Raw genomic sequence first — 14,776 nt, 5'->3', positions numbered from 1 at the left:
GTTCTGAGCCGAACCGCCAGGCGGCGGTGCTTCCCGCAGACCGTTCCCAAGCCAGGAGGGAAACCGGCCGCCCCGCCTGCCGGGCGGTGACCCCCCGCTGCACAGCACGACCTGCGACCCAAGGAAGGACATTTTATGTGAGAGGGAATATGCCACTTTCTGCTTACGGGTCTTCAAGGCACAGCCGGATGTAACACCCCACTCGTCCGGGTCCACTATCCGTCGTCGTGCCACTTCTCGGAGGGTAGAGCATTCCTCTCTTTCGCTTAAAAAAATCTTTTCAGGGGTGCCTGGGGGGCTCAGTGGGTTAAGCCTCTGCCTTCAGCTCAGGTCATGGTCTCAGGGTCCTGGGATCGAGCCCCGCATCGGGCTTTCTGCTCAGCGGGGAGCCTGCTTCCTCCTCTCTCTCTGCCTGCCTCTCTGCCTGCTTGTGATCTCTGTCTGTCAAATAAATAAAATCTTTAAAAAAAAAATCTTTTCAAGCTAATGTTCTGAAGTAATTGTTCCAACACAAAAGCAAAGCGGTACAGAAGCAGGGAACAATCCAGAACACGCCCACAGGCAGGGCACGATTTTCTGCCCCACTGCCCCCGGGGGAACGCGGCTATGCCCTCTGCTGTGGTGCTCCTTTCCCAGCGATCTGACTTGCTGGTGGCGCCGGGTCAGGTGCGCCCATCACGCTCCTTAAAGCAGGGGGGTAGCCTCACGGTGGAGAGAAAGGAGGCTTTGTAATGTCGACGTCCTCGAACTCTGACGTTAAAAGGAAGCCCGGACTCTGCAGACCAGTGGGCAGGTGGTCAAGAGTCGCTCTGATCCAGGCAAGACAGAATGGACAGGCCGGAAGCTGACACTCGCGACCGCAGGGATCTAGGACTGATCTAGATGTATCCACATGCCTTGGCCTCTTCTTGTGATTTTTAATATTCCTTCTGCCACTCAGCACTTTGTCACACACGCTCTTACTGTTTACGCGCTTTTAGTGCACACCACGTCAGACAGGAATGATGTGTGGCTAGTTGCGACACAAGCCGAAGTTAACAGAGGCTTCAAAGAGCTCCTGTCCCTCCCACATTAAAGAAGTCTGGAGGTAGGCGGTCCAGCGGGATGGTCCCGCGGCGGGCAGTCCCACGGGAAGCCAGGTCCTGCCACTGCGGTGGCTCTCACGTCGAGGCGCTCTCGAGGCTGAGGATGGCAGCTCAAGCGCCAGTCGTCAGGCCGGCGTTCCAGAAGAGCAGCGGGAAGAAACCCCAAAGGGCCCGCATGTCCCATCACAGATGACGGAGGTCACTATGCAGACCGCGCCCGTCCACACGCTCCTCCAGTTCTTCAGGTCGCGCAGGCTAAGCACAAACCCACAGCTGTGCGCGCACCGGTCCGTGGCGCTCGCTGTTCCTCGCTTCCCAAATGACGTACTGGGCACAACTCTGCCTCTTCCTTTGCCCACTGGCCATCCCTTGTGGAAATCCCTGCAGGGAATCGGCTGTAATCCCCGCCCCCTTCCTCTCACTGTGGCACACTCTCCCTTGATGTCCACGGTCCCCCCGATGGGCATTCCCGACTCCTAGTGTTCTCCCGGGACACGGGAAGTCAAGGGGGCGGGGGCGGACTGATTTCCAAAGAAGCCATCCCACTTTCTATTTTACCAGCGCGGGGTATTTTGCCTTCCACCCCTCTGTCCACAGCAAATCATAGTCTCTTGAAAATTTGGCCGGTCCGGGGCCACAGAGCTGATTTCCATTTCCCTTACTCCAAAGGAATTTGGGCACTTTCGTGTTTCTTAGCCATTAGAATTTGCTCTCTTACAGACCCCTTCGTGAGACTGTCCTGTTTTTCTGATGGGTGCTCTTTTTGACAACTTTTTAAGAAGTCTCTTCATAGCGTGTGTTAATCCTTTGTCATCTACGTCACAAATGCCTTTCCAGTCTCCCCACTGAGTGGTTATGGCATCTTTGCATACGAAGTGTTTTAATGCTTAAGCACATTTATATCTTCTTGAATAGCTTCTGGTCTTGCTACCCGGGTTAACGAGGGTTCCCCTCCATCTACGGTGTGTTCTATCCTTGGGCATTTACTCACTCATATAAATTTTAAGATATTTTTATCCAATTCCAAAAACAGACCTCCTTTGGACCCTGACCGGAACTGTATTACATTTGCATATTAACTCATTTTTATGCTGTAATACCTTCCTAAGTACGCTTTCACACCTGTGCAGATGTCTGCGAGATTTCTGTTTCCTTCATCCGAGTCCTTTATTCTGAAATGTATTTTTTTACTACATACATGAAATGTTTGACAGGCTTTTACCACCACAGTGGAGAGCGCAAATGACTTTTGTATCTTGAGCTTCGTTCCAGAAGCCTTACGTGGGCTCGCTGTGCCCACTTGCCGACACAATGTGGTTTATGCCAAACTGGGAGTCCGGAGTTTCCGTACGTGCTGGGCAGAGAGTGCCGAATGAGCAGCCTCCGATAAAGCCCTTGGGCCCTGAGACTCCGACGAGCTTCTCAGGCGGACACCACTCCACAGACGCCGTGACCACACACGTGACATGCGTCCAGCGGGAGAGGACACAGACATTCGCACCTTTTTCTGGACTTTGCCCCCGAGCCGTGCCTACCCCCCGCACCAATTTTCCCCATGTCCCTTCACTGTGATACATCTCAGCTGTGAGGACAACTACACACAGAGCCCTGGGAGTCCTTCTAGTGAATGACCAAATCTGAGGTGCTCTTAGGACCCGACACATCGTAGCAGCAAAAACAGCGTTGCCTCTTGTCTACTATCCTATCACTTACTTCATCCTTCTAGAGTCTTCCTGTATTTGCTAGAACCTCCGTCATTTTAAGCAGTAGTGACAGCAGACATTCCTAATTTTAACTCACATGGTTTCAACATTTTGCTACTTAAGAGAACATTTGCTATTGATTTTGGTTTTCATACTTTTTTCCCCTCAAGAGCGCATGCGTGTGTGTGCACACAAGGGAGGGAGCGGCAGAGCATCTCAAGCAGGCTCCCAAATGTGACACCGCTGCCCTGCGGAGACCTGCCCCCGCTTCTCTCCACGCCGGCTACTGTCTACTGACGTTACTTCACGCAGAAACCCACCGTGATCCAGCTCATAAAAGGCAGAGTCTACGATGAGGCTCCTGAACCGCATTACGGAACCCACCCAGGGGCAGGGCTGTGACCGGAAGGACTCAAATGCCCATCGAGGCCCCCCCACTCCAGCTCCTCCTGTCCCTGCTGCTCTGGGCACAGCGACTTCAGCCATCACGCTGGCCTTCTTAGCCACACTTACTGGTTTCAGCCAAAAGAGGGAAGGGGGAGAGGAGGAGAGGAAGAAGGGCCCGACACCGACGGGCAGCTTACAGCCCTGAAGGGAGCACTGCTCCGGCGACGGCAGGTGCCCCGTTCTGGATCAGTGCGGGCTCTGCTCTAGAGGTGGCGTGAGAGAAGCAACGCTCAGAATGGGGCGTTCAGTACCCCAAGTTCTCAGAACGGAGGGCGTGGCACGAACAAGCAGAAAAGCATTAAATGCTCCTGCTTCTCCGTCTCCCTCGGGCCAATTTTCCTTCCCTTGACCCGAGACCCCAGCCTTCCTGGGCCATTTTTCCTCTGACGGGCAGGTTCTCAGCAGGGCTCCAATGCCCTGTCCGTGCCCCAACCTCCTTTGTCACCTGACTCTCCGAGCTCGGCTGTGATGCCACAGCTCAGGAAACTTCCCAAGCAAATCTGCCCACACAGCCCACCTCCTCCGGGTCAAGGCCGGGCCTCCATGAGCGCTCCCACCACACCCTCTACCTCGAGGACAGCACAGATCCCGTCCCTTCTCAACGGTCTGTGTGTCTGTCTCCCCATGGTATCGTGGGTTCATCTAGGCAGAAATCCTCTTACTTCTGTTTTAGCTGTAGTACCTCCATCTGGGACCAGTAGGTTCTCAAATGTTGAGAAAGCTGTCCTTTCCTAACATGACTTACATTGGTACTGATTTGTTTCTGTACTTCACTGTGAACTGCCATGACGGCAATGCATAAGCCACCCTTATATCTCTGTGTGTCTGTCATCTCCACGGCAGGGAGCCCCGTGACAGAGAAGGGGGCTGCCAGCTGCCTTGAGGGAAGTACACCGAGGCCCACAGGTCACCCAAGTTAGGGGCCCTGGAATACATAAAATTGCCTCCGGACGCCTCTCCTCTCCAGACGGTCACGGGCAGGCCCCCCTGCATACAGTCCCCTCCCGGGACGGTGTGGGCTCCAGTCCAACTGTATTTGAAGACCATCTGTGTGTCAGGAATGTCAGATCCGGAGTGAATACAACACAGATCTGACCCTCAAGAGACCTATAACACAACGTGAAACTCCTCTCTTCTGAGGCTTCGCACTTACTCAGGAGCTGGGTTGATGAATATGAGCCAGAAAAAGCAATCCAACACTGACTGTGGCCTAAACGAACCATTAATTCTGGTGGCATAAGCCAACGTGGGGGTCCCAGGGAAAGAGAAAGTCAATTCTGTCCAGAGATTTGTGGAAAGCCGTGCAGTGGAAGGGATTCCTCCGGGGTAAAGGGAGGATTTCTGGGGGACAGCAGGGGCAGTCGTGGGTCCAAGCAGAAGAATGGTGTGTGCAAGGAGGGAAATGTGCAAGGACAGGAATATTTCAGATGGTGAGAAGCAGCCTCGTGCGGCTGGGACCCAGACTGTGGGGCCAAGCCGCAGCAGCGCCATGGAAGACGGGCCCGCACGGGACCTGGAGAGCCTCCCGGGCCCACAGAGGCTGAGGCACAGAGGGACAGAAGTGAGCCAGCCGGTGGTGGAGGGAAGGGGCAGCAGTTAGAGATCAGGCAGGGACTTCAGCTCCCAGCCACCAGGATTCCGCAGTGCCCACCCAGCCGTCCCGACAGCATCTTAACAAAGTGTGTGTGTGTGTGTGTGTGTGTGTGTGTGTGTGTGTGTGTGTGTGTGAACTTGAAGTGTGTTAATTAGCACTGAATTACTAATTCCTCGTTTTCACTGAGAAAGCATTTTTAAAAGAATTCCCCACTCGATTTTCTAAACAAAGTACTTATCTCTCATTAGGTCAGAGACTGTAGGCGTTGGGGGAACGTTGGGGAAGCAGGTCCCATCTCTAATTTTATCAGTCGGAACTTCTGCCACTGTGGACGCTCTGTGGAGCCAGGTTTTTCTTCCTGTCTGAAGTGTCATGAGCATGACTATTCTAGTCATTTTTAGACAGTAGCAACTGCCACCGAGGGTGACATTAGGGTCATTCCTACCACTCACTGTTTCCAGGTAAACTGTAGCAGTTTTCAACGTCATCAATTAGATGTAGTTCTTTGGTTGTCTGTGATGCGTTTTAACAGCCCCCTGTACTTCATGTTCAGTGCTCTACCAACAACACACCTACGCATTCCATCACTGATGACGCCGTGTCCACTCCGGTTGGTCACCAGAAGGCTGCACCAAGGGCCAACAGCAAGACGCGTGTGCCTCGGCAGGACCGGAAACAAGGACACTGCTGAGTCGCAGAACAAGATGGCCGCCACCCCCTCGTCTCACCACAACCAAACAAAAGCCACAACTGGAGAGCAGAGCCTGCCGACCCCACCTCAAAGGACACACGGTCCCCTCCAGAGAAAAGCAGCGGGAAGCATCTGGTCTCAAAAACGGCAGCTCTTACACAACCCCGAGTTCTTGCCACCAGACAGCTCTGTCAGAGGACGCTGAGGTGCCCGTTCTTCCACAACCGCATCGCTAAGTTTGTAACATCCACATCAGAAACTACCGAAAGCAACTGCTGGCTGAATCACGACGCACAGCCAGGGATCCCGCAAACCAACAACTGTCAGCATCAAAATCCCAGTCCCTCGGCCTCGGCCTCCGTGCAGAAGGTGGTCTGGAACGGCACGTTCACGGGGACCAGAGGCAGGACGTTGCTGCCCGTGGAGTGACAGACAGCACAAGGAATCAGGGCAGGACACTACTTGGTCACGGTGTACGACCCTCGGAGTGCGTGGTTTCCGTTTGCTACTATTTTGTCGAGGATTTCTGCATTGATATCCGTAAGAGCTCTTGGTCTGCACTTTTCTTCTGGTGTCTTGGGCTTCGCTGTCTGGGTAATGCTGGCCTCCTGGAATGTGCAAGGACGTGATCTCTCCTCTTTGTTCTCCTCTTCTCCTCTTCGTTGTTTGGTCCTACTCAGGTAGGACCAGTGCAAACTCCCTGCCCATCTTTCATAGAACGTTTGGAAACATTCTGTTCCTGAACTCTCCTTTGCTGGGCAGTTTCGATTGTCCGATCTCTTTCTTGTCAGAGGTCTACTGAGGTTTCCTATTTCTTCCTGACTCAGTTTTAGCAACTTGTGAGCTTCTGAAAAGCTGTTACCTAATTTGCTGGTATGTAATGGTTCACAGTATTACCTCATAAGATTTTTCATTTCTGTAAGGTTGGGAGGAAGGTCCTTGCTTTCATTTCTGATTTGTTACTTGTGTCTTCTGTTTTCTCCTCCGCAAGCTAAAGGCTGGCCCCTGCCCAACTCCACATACAAACATGAGCTCAAAATGGACGGACGACTTAATATGAAAGCAGAACCGATAGAACTATTAGAAGACGACAGGGGAGTAAATCTTCATGACCTCAGATTTGAGAGGCGTCTTCAACATCAAAATCATGAACAACAAAAGAACAGCTACAACCAGACCTCTTCAAAATTTAAACCCTTTTCTGTGCATCCAAGAACATTATCAAGAGCTCAGGGAGACAACCACCTGCTCACCACTAACCCCAACAGTTCCCGGCGTTGCTCCATGGTGGCCTTACTGTGGCGCCAAGAAAGACTGAATGTCTGTGGAGGGAGGAGTCAAGACGGCAAAGTAGCAGGCTGAGCCGACATCAGGGAGCAGGAGGCCAGCTAGACAGCTCATTGAACCACTCCGAACACAGGAGATCTAGGAGAAGAGCAGCAATTCTGGAAACAGAAAATCGACCACTTTCTGAAAGGTAGGACGGCGGAGACGGGAATCCGAAGCGACGGGAAGACAGACCGCGGGGGGAGGGGTCGGCTCCTGGCAAGTGGCGGAGCAACGGAGCACAAAATCAGGACTTTTCAAAGTCTGCTCCATGGAAGGACATCGCTCCGGAGGCTAAACCAGGGTGAAGCCCACGCGGGGTCAGCATGGCCCCAGGTTCCGCAGGGTCACAGAAGGATCAGGGGTGCCTGAGTGTCACAGAGCTCGCAGGTATTAGAGCGCGGAAGCCGGCTACAGAGACGGAGCCGAAGAGCGAGCTCCCAGCTCGGGGTTACCTTGAACCGTAATCCGTGGCACCGTCAGGCCACTGCTCTGTGAGTGGGGACCCCACAAGTGGCAGATCCGGGGAGACCCCTGGAAGAGCGCAGGGACCTGCTGGGTTCGGAGGCTCCAGGCGGGGCTGTGTGCCAGAGACAGAGACGCTCGGTCACAGGCCGGATGAGCTCGGAGCGCGGCCGGAGGCCGGGGAGACGGGTGATTGAGCGCTTTTCTCCGAGGGCGCGCTGAGGAGTGGGGCCCTGAGCTCTCGGCTCCTCCAGGCCGGAGATTGGAGACTGGGTGGCCTCCATCTTCATTCCTGTCCTCCGGAACTCTACGGAAAGCGCTCAGGGAACAAAAGCTCCCGAAAGCGAACCCGAGAGCGGATGACGTAGCCCAGCCCCTGGTAAGGGCGGTGCAATTCCGCCTCGGGCAAGACACTTGAGAATCACTACAACAGGCCCCTCCCCCAGAAGATCAACGAGAAACCCAGCCAAGACCAAGTTCACTTACCAAGGAGAACAGCGGATTTCCAGAGGAGAAAGCAAATCTTATCTGGACAAAATGACAAGGCGGAAAAACTCACCACAAAAAAAAGAACAAGAGGCAGTACCGAAGGCTGGGGACCTAATCAATACGGACATTGGTAATATGTCAGATCTAGAGTTCAGAATGACGATTCTCAAGGTGCCAGCTGGGCTCGAAAAAGGCATGGAAGATGTTAGAGAAACCCTCTCTGGAGAGATAAAAGCCCTTTCTGGAGAAAGAAAAGAACTAAAATCTAACCAAGTTGAAATCAAAAAAGCTATTAATGAGGTGCAATCAAAAACGGAGGCTCTTACTACTTGGATCAATGAGGCAGAAGAGAGAATTAGTGAGATAGAAGGCAAAATGATGGGAATAAAGAAGCTTAGAAAAAGAGATAAACAACTACTGGACCATGAGGGGAGAATTCGAGAGATAAGTGACACCATAAGACGAAACATTGGAATAATTGGGATTCCAGAAGAAGAAAGAGAGAGGGGAGCAGAAGGTATATTGGAGAGAATTATTGGAGAAAATTTCCCTAATATGGCAAAGGGAACAAGCATCAAAATCCAGGAGGTGCACAGAACCCCCCTCAAAATCAACAAGAATAGGTCCACACCCCGTCACCTAATAGTAAAGTTTACAAGTCTTAGTGACAAAGAGAGAATCCTGAAAGCAGCCCGGGACAAGAAGTCTGTAACATACAATGGCAAAAATATTAGATTGACAGCAGACTTATCCACAGAGACCTGGCAGGCCAGAAAGAACTGGCATGATATGTTCAGAGCACTAAACGAGAAAAACATGCAGCCAAGAATACTATATCCAGCTAGGCTATCAGTGAAAATAGAAGGAGAGATAAAGAGCTTCCAGGACAAACAAAACTAAAAGAATTTGTAAACACCAAACCAGCTCTACAGGAGATATTGAAAGGGGTCCTCTAAGCAAAGAGAGACCCTAAAAGTAGTCGATCAGAAAGGAACAGAGACAATACACAGTAACAGTCACCTTGTAGGCAATACAGTGGCACTAAATTCATATCTCTCAATGCTTACCCTGAATGTAAATGTGCTAAATGCCCCAATCAAAAGACACAGGGGGCATCTGGGTGGCTCAGTGGGTTAAAGCCTCTGCCTTCGGCTCAGGTCATGATCTCAGGGTCTTGGGATCGAGCCCCGCATTGGACTCTCTGCTCAGCGGGGAGCCTGCTTTCTCCTCTCTCTCTCTCTCTCTGCCTCTCTGCCTACTTGTGACCTCTGTCAAGTAAATAAATAAATAAATAAAATCTTAAAACAAAAAAAAGACACAGGGTATCAGAATGGATAAAAAAACAAAACCCATCAATATGCTGTCTACAAGAAACTCATTTTAGACCCAAAGGCACCTCCAGATTTAAAGTGAGGGAGTGGAAAACAATTTACCATACTAATGGGCATCAAAAGAAAGCTGGGGTGGCTATCCTTATATCAGATCAATTAGATTTTAAGCCAAAGATTATAATAAAAGATGAGGAAGGACACTATATCATACTCAAAGGGTCTGTACAAGAAGACCTAACAATTTTAAATATCTATGCCCCCAACATAGGAGCAGCCAACTATATAAACCAATTAATAACAAAATCAAAGAAACACATCGACAACAATACAATAATAGCAGGGGACTTTAACACTCCCCTCACTGAAATAGATCATCCAAGCAAAAGATCAACAAGGAAATAAAGGCCTTAAATGACACACGGGACCAGATGGACATCACAGATATACTCAGAACATTCCATCCCAAAGCAACAGAATACACATTCTTCTCCAGTACACATGGAACATTCTCCAGAATACATCACATCCTGGGTCATAAATCAGGTCTCAACTAGTATCAAAAGATTGGGATCATTCCCTGCATATTTTCAGACCACAATGCTCTGAAGCTAGAACTCAATCACAAGAGGAAATTTGGAAAGAACCCAAATACATGGAGACTAAACAGCATCCTTCTAAAGAATGAATGGGTCAACCAAGAAATTAAAGAAGAATTGAAAAAAATCATGGAAACAAAGGATAATGAAAACACAATGGTTCAAAATCTGTGGGACACAGCAAAGGCAGTCCTGAGAGGAAAATATATAGCGGTACAAGCCTTTCTCAAGAAACAAGAAAGGTCTCAAGTACGCAACCTAACCCTACACCTAAAGGAGCTGGAGAAAGAACGACAAAGAAAGCCTAAACCCAGCAGGAGAAGAGAAATAATAAAGATCAGGGACGCCTGGGTGGCTCAGTTGGTTAAGCGGCTGCCTTCGGCTCAGGTCATGATCCCAGCATCCTGGGATCGAGTCCCACATCGGGCTCCTTGCTCCGCAGGGAGCCTGCTTCTCCCTCTGCCACTCTGTCTGCCTGTGCTCACTCTCTCTCTCTCTGACAAATAAATAAATAAAATCTTTTAAAAAAAAAAGAAATAATAAATATCAGAGCAGAAATCAATGAAATAGAAAACAAAAAAACAATAGAACAAATCAACAAAACTAGGAGCTGGTTCTTTGAAAGATTTAATAAGATTGATAAACCCCTGGCCAGACTTATCAAAAAGAAAAGAGAAAGGACCCAAGTAAATAAAATCATGAATGAAAGAGGAGAGATCACAACCAACACCAAAGAAATACAAACAATTATAAGAACATATTATGAGCAACTATACACCAGCAAATTTGACAATCTGGAAGAAATAGATGCATTCCTAAAGGCCTATAAACTACCACAACTGAACCAGGAAGAAATAGAAAACCTGAACAGACCCATAACCAGTAAGGAGATTGAAGCAGTCATCAAAAATCTCCCAACAAGAGCCCAGGGCCAGATGGCTTCCCAGGGGAAGTCTACCAAACATTTAAAGAAGAATTCATTCCTATTCTCCTGAAACTGTTCCAAAAAATAGAAATGGAAGGAAAACTTCCAAACTCATTTTATGAGGCCAACATTACCTTGATCCCAAAACCAGACAAGGATCCCATCAAAAAAGAGAATTACAGACCAATATCCTTGATGAACACAGATGCAAAAATTCTCACCAAAATACTAGCCAATAGGATCCAACAGTACATTAAAAGGATTATTCACCACGACCAAGTGGGATTTATTCCAGGGCTGCAAGGTTGATTCAACATCTGCAAATCCATCAATGTGATACAATACATTAATAAAAGAAAGAACAAGAACCATATGATACTCTCAATAGATGCTGAAAAAGCATTTGACAAAGTGCAGCATCCCTTCCTGATCAAAACTCTTCAAAGTGTAGGGATAGAGGGGACATACCTCAATATCATCAAAGCCATCTATGAAAAACCCACCGCAAATATCATTCTCAATGGAGAAAAACTGAAAGCTTTTCCGCTAAGGTCAGGAACACGGCAGGGATGTCCATTATCACCACTGCTGTTCAACATAGCACTAGAAGTCCTAGCCTCAGCAATCAGGCAACAAAAAGAAATTAAAGGTATCCAAATCAGCAAAGAAGTCAAACTCTCATTCCTTGTAGAAAATATGATACTTTATGTGGAAAACCCAAAGGACTCCACTCCAAATCTTCTAGAACTCATACAGGAATTCAGTAAAGTGTCAGGATATAAAATCAATGCACAGAAATCAGTTGCATTTCTATACACCAACAGCAAGACAGAAGAAAGAGAAATTAAGGAGTTGATCCCAATTATAATTGCATCCAAAACCATAAGATACCTAGGAATAAATCTAACCAAAGAGGCAAAGAATCTTTACTCAGAAAACTATGAAGTATTCATGAAAGAAATTGAGGAAGACACAAAGAAATGGAAAAATGTTCCATGCTCATGGATTGGAAGAACATATATTGTGAAAATGTCTATGCCACCTAAAGCAATCTATACATTTAATGCAATCCCTATCAAAATCCCATCCATTTTTTTCAAAGAAATGGAACAAATAATTCTAAAATTTGTATGGAACCAGAAAAGACCTCGAAGAACCAGAGGAATATTGAAAAAGAAAGCCAAAGTTGGTGGCATCACAATTGAAAACTTAAAGCTCTATCACAAAGCTGTCATCATCAAGACAGTATGGTACTGGCACAAAAACAGACACACAGATCAGTGGAACAGAATAGAGAGCCCAGAAATAGACCCTCAACTCTATGGTCAACTAATCTTCGACAAAGCAGGAAATAATGTCCAATGGAAAAAAGTCTCTTCAACAAATGGTGTTGGGAAAATTGGATAGCCACATGCAGAAAAATGAAACTGGACCATTTCCTTATACCACACACGAAAATAGACTCAAAATGGATGAAGGACCTCAATGTGAGACAGGAATCCATCAAAATCCTTGAGGAGAACACAGGCAGCAACCCCTTTGACCTCAGCTGCAGCGACTTCTTCCTAGGAACATCGCCAAAGGCAAGGGAAGCAAGGGCAAAAGTGAACTATTGGGACTTCATCAAGATCAACAGCTTTTGCACAGCAAAGGAAACAGTTAACAAAACCAAAAGACAACTGACAGAATGGGAGAAGATATTTGCAAACAACTTATCAGATAAAGGGCTAGTATCCAAAATCTATAAAGAACTTATCGAATACAACACCCAAAGAACAAATAATCCAATCAAGAAATGGGCAGAGATTTGCGACGACATGGATGGAACTAGGGGGTATTATGCTTACTGAAATAAGTCAATCGGAGAAAGACAAATATCATATGTCTCCCTGATATGAGGAAGTGGAGATGCAACGTGGGGGGTTTGGGGGGTAGGAAAAGAATAAATGAAACAAGGTGGGATCAGGAAGGAGACAAACCATAAGTGATTCCTCATCTCACAAAACAAACTGAGGGTTGTTGGGGGGAGGGGGAGGGAGAGGGTGGTGGGCTTATGGACATTGGGGATGGTATGTGCAATGGTGAGTGCTGTGAAGTGTGTAAACCTGGCGATTCACAGACCTGTACCCCTGGGGCTAAAAATACATTATATGTTTATTTAAAAAATTTAAAAATTATTAAAAAAAAGAAATGGGCAGAGAACATGAGCAGACATTTCTGCAAGAAAGACATCCAGATGGCCAATAGACACATGAAAAAGTGCTCCACATCACTCGGCATCAGGGAAATATAAATCAAAACCACAATGAGATACCACCTCACACGAGTCAGAATGGCTAAAATTAACAAGTCAGGAAATGACAGATGCTGGCAAGGATGCGGAGAAAAGGGAACCCTCCTACACTGTTGGTGGGAATGCAAGCTGGTGCAGCCACTCTGGAAAACAGCATGGAGTTTCCTCAAAAAGTTGAAAATAGAGCTAACCCTACGAGCCAGCAATCTCACTACTGGGTATTTACCCTAAAGATACAAATGTAGTGATCTTAAGGGGCACGTGCACCCGAATGTTCATAGCAGCAATGTCCCCAATAGCCAAACTATGGAAAGAACCTAGATGTCCATCAACAAATGAATGGATAAAGAAGGTGTGGTATATATATACAACGGAATACTATGCAGCCATCAAAAGAAATGAAATCTTGCCATTTGCGACAATGTAGATGGAACTAGAGGGTATTATGCTTAGAGAAATGAGTCAATCAGAGAAAGACAACTATCATATGATCTCCCTGATATGAGGAAGTTGAGATGCAACATGGAGGGTTTGGGGGGTAAGAAAAGGATAAATGAAACAAGATGGGATCGGGGGGGAGACAAACCATAAGAGACTCTTAATCTCACAAAACAAACTGAGGGTTGCCAGGGGAGGGGGGTCAGGAGAGGGGGGTGGGGTTATGGACATTGGGGAGGGTATGTGCTATGGTGAGTGCTGTGAAGTGTGTAAATCTGGAGATTCACAGACCTGTACTCCTGGGGCAAATAATACATTATATGTTTAAAAAAATTTTTTTTAATTAAAAAAAAAGTTCAGGGAGACAACCTACAGAATGGGAGAAAATACTTACAAATCACACATCTGATAAGGGTTTACCTCTGGGATATATTAAAAACTCCTATAACCCAACAACAAAAAGGCAACCCAACCCAGGGGCACCTGGGTGGCTCAGTGGGTTAAGCATCTGCCTTCAGCTCAGGTCATGATCTCAGGGTCCTGGGACTGAGCCCCGCATCAGGCTCTCTGCTCAGCGGGGGGCCTGCTTCCCCCTCTCTCTCTCTGCCTGCCTCTCTGCCTACTTGTTGATCTCTCTCTGTGTCAAATAAATAAATAAAATCTTAAAAAAATGGGCAACCCAATTAAAAAACAGGCAAAACACTTGAACAGACATGCCTCCAAATAAGATATGCGAGTGGCCTACAAGCACATGAGAAGATCCTAATCATCACTGGTCATTCTGGGAGTGCAGATGAAACCTTTCAAAAACTGTTTACTTACCACATGACCCAATAATTTCATTCCGAAGCATTTCCCCTAGAGGAATAAAGTGTGTGTCCTCTTAGAGGTTAATACACAAAGATTCATCACTTTAGTCACAATTAACCCAAACCTGAAAACCACCCAAATGCCCATCGAAAGGTAAACGGACCCATACAACATGCAACAGGCCCTGAGTGGCCACACACGGTCCTGCACAGGGACCTCAGGAACATGCTGAGTGAAGACACCCGGACACGTGGAGGAAAGCCAGTGCGGGTCCACCACGTGAAGTTCTAGAAAGGGAAAATGTCTTCCATGGCTGTGGCTCTCAACCGGTGTGGCGGTGTCTGGAGGCGCTGCTGCTGTCACAACTGGAGGGGTCGTGACATCTGGTAGGTGGAGCCAGGGGTGTTGCTGAAAAAGCACATGATAGCCTCCCGCGTGATCATGAAGAAGAGCCATCCGGCCCCAAAGGGTGACAGTGAGGAAGCGGGCTCTCTAGTGACAGAAGGCGGCGCGGTGGCGGCCATGGGCTGCAGAGGGAGTGGGGAACTACCCACAGTGGAGTAAGCACAAGGGGGCATCCGGG

Source organism: Martes martes (assembly GCF_963455335.1).
Source record: "Martes martes genome assembly, chromosome: 7".
NCBI classification, from domain to species: Eukaryota; Metazoa; Chordata; class Mammalia; order Carnivora; family Mustelidae; genus Martes; species Martes martes.
Note: the sequence above shows the minus strand (reverse complement) of the source record.